We start from the raw sequence: 13,614 nt of genomic DNA, 5'->3' as shown, positions 1-13,614 counted from the left end.
TACTGTGTCCTTAATTTTTCTTCTCTGTGGCTTAAAAACACTGCTGTATATTCTGATGCTGTTGTGAAGGTGCAAAAAACAAAAAGATGGCAGAGAACAGGGGATGAAACTTTTAAAATGTATTGAGTCATTATGTTGGTGAATATGCAACACTTGAATATAAAATTACCATAGATGCATTTGTATGTTGGCATTTTGCTTTACCACATCAAACCATTTGTTAAACATCGAAGCATGCACATCGATCCCGTAAGCGGCTTTCTGTCACATGTAGATAGTGAACGGAGACTCTGACATTATGTTCCAACTTAATCGCACTGTGACCCGACTTCTTGGTGGTACTGCAACTTGCGAACATGTCCCATAAATTTCTGAGGATGTACTTGGAGGATGTGTCAAAGGAACACTGGGAACACATGGCAGCCATGATACCTGTGTGTATGTGTTCTGAGCGTGAAGTATAAAATGGGCCTAACTCCACCCCAAAGATCCTCCACAAGGCCAAACTTTTATTTCCTATTTGTAACCACACTTGAATCTGACTGCCAGGGGAAAGGGTTCAGGATTGAGGACAATTAAAAATGTGATTTTAAAAAAATCTTGCATAACACAGCAAATCTCTTCAGGGGAATTGGGTTTATTGAGTTTGGGGGTGATGGGAATCATACTGTGAACAAGCCACTAGTTGAAGCATGATACAGTGACATTTCATCAGTGTGGGGATCCTCACTAGAAACTTAGGCACAAGTACAGTGTGACAGAACTCACACTTACATTAGGAAACTCTGCTTGTACTTAAGATGAATTTGACACAGCACTGCTCAGTAAACTAACATATTAAGAACATGCAGCAGACAGTTTCCAGGTATGGTAATTGAACCCATGACATTTGAAACATAAAACTGCATGCTTAGAAGCTTCAAAGCTATACTTAAAGCAGTATTTACAAATTTAGTATCCCTTCAAGTCCTTCTCGGATTGGTCAAAACTATGGCCAAAATCTGACTCTAGCTTTCTGCGTAATGATGCTAATAGGATAGGATAACCTAGAGACCTGCTCATAAAGGTGCCTTAGCAGATGCAATAAAAATGCCTAATAACAGGAAAAGTCCAAGTTTTCACCAACAGAAACTCACAGCAGCTTACTGTCCTGCAGCCATCCTTAACCCACTATGATCTTCATGATTATAAACCTATCCAATCAAACCGAAATAAAAAATTACACATGAGTAGGGCATGATCAGTGTAGGTGTCTAGTAGGACACTTTTATGAGATCAGACATTTGATGGGTTACAGTGTTGCAAAAGAGAAGAAGGTAAAATGGATGATCATTCAAAATGAGAGGAAAGTGATGCAGTGAAAGGAAAAAGAGAATGAAGCAAAAGATGCTGTTCTTTTCTAAACTATACCTGACATTAGCAGCAGTGCACACTCCTGACAGCAACAGTAATGTAGAAGACAATGAGATTCACCAAACACCAAACTCGAATCAAAGGAATCCCTGTATGCTCTTTTATTTAGTTGGTGCAAACATGCAAACCCAAAACGCTCAGTTGCATGTTACATTTTGCCATAAAGTTTGTAGGTCTTTTAAAATTATTTGTGTTCTTTAACTGTGCTATCAGAAGAAAACTGATTTTCCTCAAGAGATGTGGTGCCACACTCGTCAGCTTGTTTCTTATAGTCATTGTAAACTATCCATCTATCCATTATCCAACCCGCTATATCCTAATTATAGGGTCATGGGGCCGTCTGCTGGAACCAATCCCAGTTAACACAGGGCACAAGGCAGGAAACAAACCCCAGGCAGGGCGCCAGCCCACCGCAGTCATTGTAAATTACTAATGAACAAAAAATGATTTAACTAAAAGTTACTCCAACACAGTTTTTGAGGTTTTTTATTTCTGATTGCAGTGTCTGTACCTGATTTGTTATAAACATAAACACTGTTCAGAATGAGAGAGCATATTCGTGTACCTTTGTTGTTTGGTGGTGCTCTAAACTTAGATTTTTCGGAGGTCTTTACATGTGAGGAAGTAGATAACTTCTCAGCAGTAAATGGGACTACTAAGGAGGTACTGATTGATTTGAAAATTGTGGAGGGAGAAGTGCTGCACAGATTAAATTGGCTAAAATCAAATCACCAGGACCAGATAATATTTACCCTCGAGCTCTTAAAGAGGTTTGGGAGTACATATATAAACCCTTGACGCAGATTTTTAGGAAGACCCTGTGCACTGGAGAAATTCCAAAGGACTAGAAAATGGCAAATATCTCGGTATATAATAAGTGTGACCGGGCAGATCCAAGCAACTATATGCCAGCAAGCTTAACATGCATAACAGGAAAATCAATGGAAAGAATTATTAAGGATAAGATTGAGCAACACATGGCAAGAACAGGAGTGTTATGGCACTTTTCCACTGCATAGTACGGCACAGCACGGTTCAGTACAGCTCACCTTGGTTCGGCTCAGTTCGGCTTGGTTTGCGTTTTGACTGCAGTTTAGTACCGCTTTAGAGTGGGCGGGATTATTCACGTGTTGTTATAGTTGCGCCGCTCTACTGCCGTGACACCGTGAAACTTTTACAACAACACGCAGACAACGACAACACTTTAGCTCAACGACGCGCAAGGGTAAGCATCTAAAAAAGCACATCACTAGCTAACTTTTATCACTGTTGCAAAGCATAAAATGAACTTAACTGCCAGTGTAACATTAAAATGCTGACAAACACTCAGTGGCTGGAGAACTTTCGAATGTCTGAAGAAACATTCATCCACTTATGCAACAAACTGCGTTAGTGATGGAGAGACGGGACACAAACTTCCGAAGTTCCGCGTGTGTGTACCTTTAAAGAAAAGAATAGCCAGTGACGCAGTAATGACGATTTTCTCCGCCAATCAGTGACCAGCAGAGTTTACACGCCACGCTTTGGTAACGGTTCGGCGCTTGGAACCTCGGCTGAGGTGGTACTAAAAAAAGGACCAGGTACCAGGTACTGTTCCCAGTGGAAAAGCCCCCAAAAGTGAGCTGAACTGAACCATGTCGTGCCGTACTATGCAATGGAAAAGCGCCATTAGTCAACAGTCAGCCTGGGTTCAGACGAGGAAGGTCATGTTTTACCAACATGAGGAAGCACCAAAAAGATACGATCAAAGTGGAGCATATGATATTATTTATCTTGACTTTCAGAAGACAAGGTGCCATAAAATAAATATACTAGAGCTATCACCCAAAGGGAAGTTGGGTGCAACAAAACATGAATCATAAACTAATCAGCAACTGAAAGTTTAAATTATTTGGACCAACTGATATAATTTAACTAACATTTCAAAGTGTTCAAACACTGCTGTCATTCCTTCACTGGAAATAAACGCAAACAACCTTACAACATGCACCATTCAAAGTTCCTGTGCATAAGCAGTGTGCCATATTCAGAGTTACAGGATAACCCCACACGTGCATACAACTGCATGGCGGAGACCTGAGCGAGCAAGGGGGCTACTGAGAAAATGAAAGTACTGCATAGGTTGTGGTAATTCAGAAACTCAATTTGAATGCACTAGATACTTTTTTTCATCTGGGATTTTTCATGTATGGTACCCTGTTCTCTTATATTTTTATATGTTATGGATGGATCCCCGAAAGTAGGGGCCACTCGTCCATCCCAGTTAAGTGTCCATCCCTATCCCCATATAGGCAAACTATGAATTAATATCCAACGAGGTTTGCTTAAATACGTTCTGGTGTTCAGTGGTTATTGTGCTTTGGTATTTTGATTTTTTTTTTTTGTTTTGGATTCAGATTCTCTAAAGGATTGCTCTTTTTTGGGATATCTTTGCCTTGAATGGCCTGTTAGACAAGTCCTTTTGGATTATATTTTGCTCTTTTGAACACTTTGTTGTATTTTTTCCTTTTTTTTTCAGTAATTGTTATTTTATTAAGATGTCTTTCAATCTTACTCTGTGGAAGCCAGAAGTTAATAGTGATCCAGTCCCCTGTGGGACATTTTGAATGTGTTTTGGAACATTGTAGAATATAATTTTGAACCTTGAGAATGAAGTGCATTTTTGCCCAGTGGAGGCCCAAGTCAGCAACTCAAGTGGAAGCTAGGGTGCCTTTTAGTGTTTCTTAATAATAATAAGAAGAAGAAGAATAATATAAATAATAATAATAAAGTATTAATAATAATTAATTATTATTATTATTATTATGCAAAACCATATCCAATATGTTGAATACAACAAAAGCTGTTTTTCATACATAGGTTGACTGTCTTCAGTGTTAAACTTTTTCTTTAAACGGAATCTAAAAACTCATCTTTTTAGAAAGATATTTTGTTAAAGCATACATAGATTTTCTTGTTTTATTATTTTTGTTTTTACTCTGTAGCACTTTGAGATTTCTAAATTATGAAGTGCAATATAAATGTATTATTATTATTATTATTATTATTAAACTGATATATTTGTATCTATGTATATGTTTTTGGTCTGATCTGGATGTGTAAAGCATATTAATAATCCCTGGATATGATCAAATGTCTGTTTGTGTAGGCCTTGTTCTAACAAAGCTACACATCCCGTGTTTTCTTAAATTCTTTTTTAGCAGGTTGACAAACAATTTACATTTTCTTTTTTGGCTACTGCCTTTATCCAAGGCAACTTACAACATTTGAGGTACAGTTGGTTATATTTCTTTTGGTTTTCCAATTGGAGCCCAAGCAAGTCAAATGTGTTGCTCCTGGTCACACAGATTCAGAAGCAGTATTTGAACCTACAACATCAGGGTTTGAAGTCCAAGGCCTTAACCACTATGCCACAGTGCCTGCAATCATGAAATCCATGTAGACGCCTTAGATAAACGTATATGTGTAGACATTGAACTATCCATCCATCCATTTTCCAACCCACTGAATCCGAACACAGGGTCATGGGGGTCTGCTGGAGCCAATCCCAGGGCACAACGCAGGAACCAATCCTGGGCAGGGTGCCAACCCACCACAGGACACACACAAACACACCCACACACCAAGCACACACTAGGGTCAATTTAGAATCGCCAATCCACCTAAATGGCATGTCTTTGGACTGTGGGAGGAAGTACACGCAGACAACATGCAAACTCCACGCAGGGAGGACCCGGGAAGCAAACCCGGGTCTTCTAACTGCGAGGCAGCAGTGCTACCACGGCGCCACCCACATTGAACTACAAGAAGCACAAATTTAAAAGTAAACATTGAATTATGAGAAGCACAGTTACTATTAACAGTTAAGAATATACACAGAGTAAAAGCAAAGGTAAATATATCAACATAAATAATAAATGAAGTCACAGTGAGAATTACAGTCAATGTAATGGTCATGAGTTCCACATGGGTCATGTAGGACTATGTGACTATGTGTGGTTGATGCAGATGCTCAGTTCAATCAGTCGTGGTTTCTGTTATAGAAGGGGTAGTGTTAACTGTGCATTTAATAGGCTGATTGTTTTGGGGTAAAAGCTGCTCTTCAGAATGGTAGTGTGAACATGCAGGGTTCTGAAGCGCTTGCCAGAAGCCAGAGGAATGAAAATACTATGGCTTTTTTGGTGCAGCAGGTAGTGAAGATATCATCCAATGATGGTAGCTGAGTGCCAGTAATTCTCTGAGCTGTTTTGATTATATGCTGGAGGGCCTTCCTGCTCTCAGACGTATAGCAAGAGTACCACGTTGTATGCAGTATATGATGACAGACTCTATGATGCACCTATAGAGTTAACTAGTTGCTGTTGTGAGAGTTGTGCTTTCTTCAGGCTCCTCAGAAAGTGAAGCCTCTGAAGACATTTCTTGGCCATTGCTGTTGTGTTTGTTGTCCATGACAGGTGAACTCCCAAGAATCTGAAACGTTAAACTGTCTCCACCCTCTCCCTTTTAATGTTGATGGGATAGTAGCCATTACAGTTCAGTCTCCTGATGTCCAGAATCAGGTCCTTTGTTTTCTTGGAATTGAATGCAAGGTTGTTGTTTTTTCAGATTCTCAAGCTCTTCTCTATAGGTTGCTTCATCATTATTGGAAACCAGGCCTATCACAGAGGTGTTGTCTGCAAACTTTATTATGATGTTAGTATCTTGGGTAGATTTACAGTCATCTGTGAAGAGGGAATAAAGGAGAGTGTTCAGCACACAGCCCTGTGGTACTGCAGTGTTCAGTATTATGGATGAAGAGAAGTGCTTACCCATGCACACAGTTTGTGGTTTGTTAGTGAGAAAATCTAAACTCCAGTTATACAGGCCTGAGTTGAGACCCAAGTTGTTTAAGTTTTTTTCAGTGAGCTTGTTGGGAGGCATGGTGTAGAAGGCAGAGTTGCAGTCAATGAACAGCATCTGCACATAGCTGTCCCTCTTTTTCAGGTGTGATAGGGCAGTGTGAAGGGCAAGAGTGACAGCATCCTCAGATGACCTGTTTGCCTTGTAATCAAACTAGTATTGGTCCAAGAAGAATGGGATGTTGCTCTTAATGTGTCTGAAAAAAGTCACTTAAAGCACTTCATAACGATAAGCCTCACAGCCAAAAGGGACCTCTCCACTGCCTGTTATGGAACTGGGATGATTGCAGTGGACTTGTGACAAGTGGTGACAGTAGCCTGTTCCAGAGAGATACTAAACAGGCTGGTCAACACTGCTGTCAGCTGTCTGGCACAATGGTTCAGGACCCATCCAGGAACCCCATCAGGAGCAGCTGCTTCATTAGGATTAATGTGTAGTCAAGTGTTGAAGTGGGAGGAGCTTATCTTGCTTTTAAGAAAAGAGCAGTAGAAAGATGAAATGAGAAAAAAACGCACCAGTAATTTCAACAAGGTGAGGCATGAGAGGCATCGGCACATAATCTTTATTGTCCACCAATTTAATCAGGACACCAAAGTGAACCTAAATCTGCATTTTTTGTCGAGAAATACAGTGCTGGGAGTGGGCTTGGAAAGACATCTGCCAGTGGGCATTCAAGTTATGTGTATCTGCTTCAGAGAGCTCTGCCACTTTTCTTCTACAATCCATTATACATAAAACATATTATTTATTTGCTGGGGACACTTATAACGATCAAAACCATTTGAAACTGTTTGCTGTTGCCTGACTTTCATTTATTTTTTGTTTGCATTGTTCATCTGCAGTTGTATATATTTATATTTGGGATTACAACTTGGGGGCAGGGCTTTGTAAATAATTATAGGTGGTTGTATTATTTGTTGATTCCATACTACTATTGTAGCAGTAGGGGGCGCTATCGCTCCCTTGAACCCTCAGGTACCACGCCAAACACCAGGTAAAAGTCCAATACTTGACTTTATTAAATTGCCACAGTGCACAAAGCACCCTCTCCTCCACTATTCTTATACAAATCGCAAATAAACACAATAAATCTATCCTCCAACTCCCAGACGCATTGCCACCCTTCCACCCAGCTCAGCTCTCCGTCTGGGAGCTCCCACAGTCCTTTATACTCCCTGACCCGGAGGTGTTCCTGCCCAACAGTCCACAAGTCCTTATTCCTTCCGGGTCAGGGTAAATAGTCCTTATCTTCACCCCGGAAGCACGTCATTTCTTCCTGTCATGGGATTATGACGCACTTCCGGGTTATAGGGCATAAATTAGTCCATTGGCCTCCCGACAGTGACTCCCAGTGGTCTCCAGGGTATCCAGCAGGGCTGTGCATAAAAACTACATAGTCCATGAGGCCCTGCTGGAATTCAGGGCCCGTCCAAGCTGTCGGGAGAGCTCCTCCTGGCAGCCTGGAGGTGAGGGCCGGAATATGAAGCCAGCCATCCATCACACTATATATATTATAAGTCATTTATCATCATTTGTTTTTTTTTTTTCTCTATTGCTGTTTGAGACCATCAGGAAAGTAGTGTTGGTTGCCCATTTTTCCAGTTATTTTTACTGCTGCTGTAGGGGTGTAGCATGTAGTTGTTACACCTCCTGTCATTTTATTCTAATACCGTATGTACTCACGTTTAAGTTCTCTTGTAGATAAGTCAGGGCTTGATTTTACCATATACTATTACTTTACCATATTACTATACTATACCATAGTAATATACTATGCTATACTATACCGTATTACTTTAATTTCAGTCGAATGCAGAAAACTCATGCTATTGGTCATAGAGATTATGATATGCTAACGCCCACCTGAGAAAGTAACACAGTAATACCCAAACTATTCAGAAGCAACGTTTGCACTGTTTTGTGTTTTTTGTATCTCACACCCTCATACACCTTTATTGAAAGAGCAGCCCTTATCAGCGACGGAGCATTCCATCAGAAGAAAATATGAAGCTGGTTTTAAATTAAAATTCACTGAAGTGATGAAAGAAATTGGTTACTGCGCTGCTGCAACAAAATTCAATGTATCTGAGAAACTGGTGCCAGATTGAAGGAAGCAAGAAGATGTAAAGAAGTGTCGTATTTGTGAACGAGTGTATAAAATGGGGTCTGATTTTATGATTGATTTTTTGGGTTCCAAGACCCAATTTATACACAAGTATATATGGTAATTTATTTTTATTTTGTCTGATTTTTATTTTAATTTTCATGCACCTTACATAATATATTGAATTAATAAAGTTTACCTTGACACGATGATGTACAGAAGTTATATTAAACTCCATATATTACTGGTTTTGACTGCAGTATAGCCTTTAAAATGGCTTGCAAATTCGAGGCACATCAAAACTTTCTAACATGTGGATTTTCCACATCTGAAATAGATAATAAAAATTAGCAGATTAATAATGCCCATTTCTTTTGTGTTTGCCCTTTTTGCAAATATTTTACTGAAAAATATGGTTTAGGATGAGGTAAGAGAGAAGCAAACAAGACCAAGTTAGCTAATTACTTTTTGGTTCCTTGGTGTTTTGCAATTATTAATCATTAGCAGATTTGGAAAAAAAAAATTAACAAATGAGTAAAGTGAAACAAGGCTGCCTTTAGGAGTTGAATATGACACCCATGTTGTAAAGCATCTGCTTAATTATGTTCAATAAGGCACAACAAGAATAAAACATAATACCTAATATTTTAGCATTTTCACACCATGCCCCCTGGGACTTGAATCTAAGCCCTCCTTGCCTAGCGGGTTACTCCTGCTCAGCAGTGTGTGGTGGTGTTGACAGCTCTGCATTTTTCTCACAGGTTTCATGTCAGTTGTGTTACAGAACTGCATATGCATTACTTGTAATAAACTGTAAACAATGTGCAATAGTTCTATTTTAATTAAAATCATTTTAACTAGTAAAAGACACAAAGGGAGATGATCTGAGTGTGTTTATTCATTAAATGTCTATTAAACTCTGTAATCTTCATATGTTTAATTAACACATTTGTAATTTGCAAAATAAAGTGAACAATATTGGAATATTAAGATAATTTATACTGAGTTATTTGAATTGTTACATTTGTGAAAATGTGATTAAATTATACCTATATGAACTACTATCAAAACAGTCTATTATAAATATTTGTGCCTTCATATACATTAGAGAGTCAGTTCAGATTGGAAAGTTGGGAGACAAAGTCAGAGAGGTGATATTGAGTTGGTTTGGACATGTGCAGAGGAGAGATGCTGGGTATATTGGGAGAAGGAGCTGCCAGGGAAGAGGAAAAGAGGAAGGCATAAGAGAAGGTTTATGGATGTGGTGAGGAAGGATATGAAGGTGGTGGGTGTAACAGAGCAAGATGTACAGGACAGTAGGATATGGATGATCCGCTATGGCAACCCCCAATGGGAGCAGACAAAAGAAGAAGAAAAATGTATTATTTTTACACATGAACTTTATTTTTAATGATTCTGTACATTTCCAAAGTTCCCAGTCAATATTGTTTGCAATGTTCTAACTGTATGTAATGATTTTGGTTGTGTTTTTTCCAACTAATACATATCAAATATTAGTACTCCAGGGGTTCAGCATAGATGTTTTCACCAAAGATTATTTTTTTGGATATTAACTGTGTTCTTTATGTAACAAAATATGTTTTTGTCTACGTAAGAAATCTTATTCAAAATGTTTATCTAACCTCAAATGTGTAATATTGCCTAACCTCTGCAGATTATGCATTACACTATCCATTTTTTTCATCCAGATTATAAGTTTGTGTAATGCAAAAAAATGAAAGTGTTCACACTCTCGGATTCTCAACAGACATGCTGTATGGTTGGAGGGATTGAGTCAAGCAGTTTAAAATTCTATCTGAAGTTAGCCAACAGATAATTTTATCCACTCTCAATCCCACTGAATCAAATTCAGGATCCCAGGGGGTCTCTTCTAGTAGCTTCTGGTACAAGACACAGTGCATCCAGGTACATACCAGGTCAGTCTAATGTCAGCAATAAACCTTAAATGCACTTCATGGAGATTACATAAAGGCATTTGAAATATACCACAAGTGAAACTAGAAAAAATGTCTATTCAGAAAACACCTGGGATTTGAACCCAGAAGCTGTAAAGAGGTAACACTAGCCATGCACTCCCGTGCTACTCTCAATGCATAATATCCTGTTAAAATTGATGCCATATCTCCCTTTCTCTTATTCTAATGCATTTCGGCAGGATGGACCCATGAGAAATAAGTTAACTTGTGCATTGAAATGGTATGAAAAGAAATAGGATCTATGTCAGCAGTTATGCCAGTTTTTACCTTCAAAACATTTTCCATTAGATAAAGAAGTTGTTTTTAGGAGATTGGCTGATATGATGAGTTGGGACAGTTTTACTGTGTTAGTAAACCAGGACATCATTAGCCAGCAAAGAGAGGTGGTCAGGGCAAGGAGAGGGTCAAAATACCAGGAGATCCAAAACAACTACGTATATAACTAGAACCAAAATAGCAAAACGAAAGTCAAAAACTTAAGGAGATAGTTACCAAAACCAGGGCCAAATTAGGAGGGAGGGGGCCCATGGGCTTGAACCATTGTTTGGGCCTCACCTAGGTGTTCTGGGGAAACCATGTAAAATCTAGTATGTAACGACGAAGCTTAGGAGTCGCCTAATTTGAATAGCTGCTACATAAAAGCAGCAAGTAACAAGTGTATTCATAGCCACAAAAAACACAGAAACAGCATTTGAGATTATGAGTGTTAAAGAGACAACAACATGACAAAGGTTAAAATTAATCATCACAGTAAAAACAAAGAGAGTCTGATCTTTCAACTGTGTATTTTGAAAAAGAGAGAGAAAAGAAGAAAAAAAAAAAAAAATTCTGGAACTTAGTTACAATAGATTCAAGATCCAAGAGTTTTATTCATCACACACACAGTTATACAACATGCAAGTACAACCCGCACTGAAATGAAAAAGCTAGCCTACTGTAAGATTGTGCAAAACAAAAGCAAACACACAATAGAATAAATAATAAAATTAAGATTCACTTTAAGATTTGCTAATTAAAATTAAAAAATTAACTACAATTAACTAAATTAATGTAAATTAAATTAAGTTAAACTAGATTTCAATTAAGTTACAGTCTGAAATCTGAAAAAGTAAAGACAGTAAAAAGTATAAATTGGCTGTGCCATAAGTTAAAGTGAGTTTTAGGTTTAAATGTTTCTTTGGTATGCCAGAGTTCAAGATTCTGAGTGCCTGTGGGTAAAAGCACCTCTTCAGTCTCTTTGTCTTTGCCATTAGTCTGTTGCAGGGATGGGTAGAGTCCATTATTATTTTAATTGCTGTGGTCCTGAAGCATTTGGTGTTGCTATCCTGCAGAGAGGGCAGTGCTGACCTTAGGATTTGCTCTGCTGAAAACACCACTCTCTACAGCTAGCAGCTATTTTCAGATGTTTAGGTAAAAGTAAAAAAAATTGATAAAAATATTTTTTCAGCAGTTTACAGACTCTGGGCACTTTTGCCCAGCTACCAATAAACTTTACCAATTGTTCAGAAGAGATATTACCAACTGAGTAATTGTGTAGTGGCATGAAAAATTTTGGGCACTCTTACTTAAAATGTTTGTTACTGTGAATAGCTAAGTGAGCAGAAGAAGAACTGATCACCAAAAGAGTTAAAGATGACATATTTCTTTAATATTTTAAGCAAGATTTTACTATTATTTCCATTTTTCACAGGTACAAAATACCAAAAAATGAAAAGGGCCTGAAGCAAATTTTGGGCACCCAACATGGCCAGTACTTAGTAAGTATCACAGCTTGTAAACAGTTTTGTAGCCAGCTAAGAGTCTTTCAAATCTTACTTGGGGTATTTTTGACTTACCTCTTGATTTAGAGGTAACTGTCCTTACTTCTACACCAGCCATACAACTGATGTTTGAGTTTTGGTTTTTAAGTCATTGACAGCAACATGTAAATTGAATTTCTTTTTTCTTTGGTTAGACTCTTGAATAAAGACATCTTGTGTTGTTATACCTTTTGTGATAGTATTTATTTGATATTTGAACTTCAGTCTTCACATATTATACACTTCATGTCAGCATTATGTCATTTTTACTATAACATGAAAATATTTTGTTTCAGTTATGTGTTCAACATTTCTTGCCTTGCATTTCCTGCTATCCTACATTTATCCAGATCATTGTAGACACAGAACACACATGAAATGTACAGTATGTATTCCAAATAATGAAATAGTATTTACCCTCTACAATTCAAGGCACCTTCAGCTGTGTTGGTGGGAGATGGGATAGCAGGGTGCTTGCTGCATGTGCTGATTGACACATTTGCAAAACAAAGACGCTGATGAAGAGGTGCGAAGAAATCTAAGGTGGCTCAGCATTACAAATTTTTTCATAGGCTTCAGGGATTCTAGTGTTAACAGACAGAAATTTTTTAAAGGTTCATCTGTACCTGATATATCAGCCTTGCATCTAGGAGATCAGTGAATGCTGTAATCAGCAGTTCCCACAGTATTCAAAACACAAACTGCAATGTAGTTTCTTCCATGATATATATATATATAAATAAATAATCCCAATAAAAACAGTATTTATGGAAGTTACAAATCCAATAAATATATTGTTACACTTGGGTCACAAAGTTGCACAGATACACTCAGGGATTTCCAGAGACAGAAACTTTATTCAAACATTGCCAAAACAAACATAAGTCTCTTTCAGGTGTGATCTGGGCTCAGTGTCAACCTGGACACCACAGCTCCATCTCTCAATCAAAAGAACACAAAACCTTTCTCTTCAAAGGGGTGCGTCTCAGGAGTGAGAGCCCCAACTGGAGCAGAGGATGTCTGGGCGAAGAGAGACAAGTCAGTGAGACAAAATGACAGCTCCACGTGAGCTGGAGATCACGCGGCACGGCAGCAGTAGGCTTGCTGCTGATCCAGCAAAGAGGAGATGAAAAACTGTGCTTGTTTCCCAGTGAATCACTGTTTAAAAGGGGGTTTCTGAGGAGTGACCATGCCCCCTCGGTGTTGCGTTTAGCGTGTTCACAATATACTGTATATAATCCAAACTAATCAACCCAAAAAAAATCTGCCTAATCTACCTAAAACCAACATCTCATCTGCTCACTCTATCTGTACTGTTCAGCAACAGGAGATGTCCACTGGCAGTCGAAGTCACCCTTCAATCTGGCTCGTGTCTCCACTCCCATTCCTTGGCATTCAGTGG

The sequence above is a fragment of the Polypterus senegalus genome, chromosome 9, assembly GCF_016835505.1.
Source record: "Polypterus senegalus isolate Bchr_013 chromosome 9, ASM1683550v1, whole genome shotgun sequence".
Classification (NCBI taxonomy): Eukaryota; Metazoa; Chordata; class Cladistia; order Polypteriformes; family Polypteridae; genus Polypterus; species Polypterus senegalus.
This window is presented reverse-complemented; position numbering follows the sequence as displayed.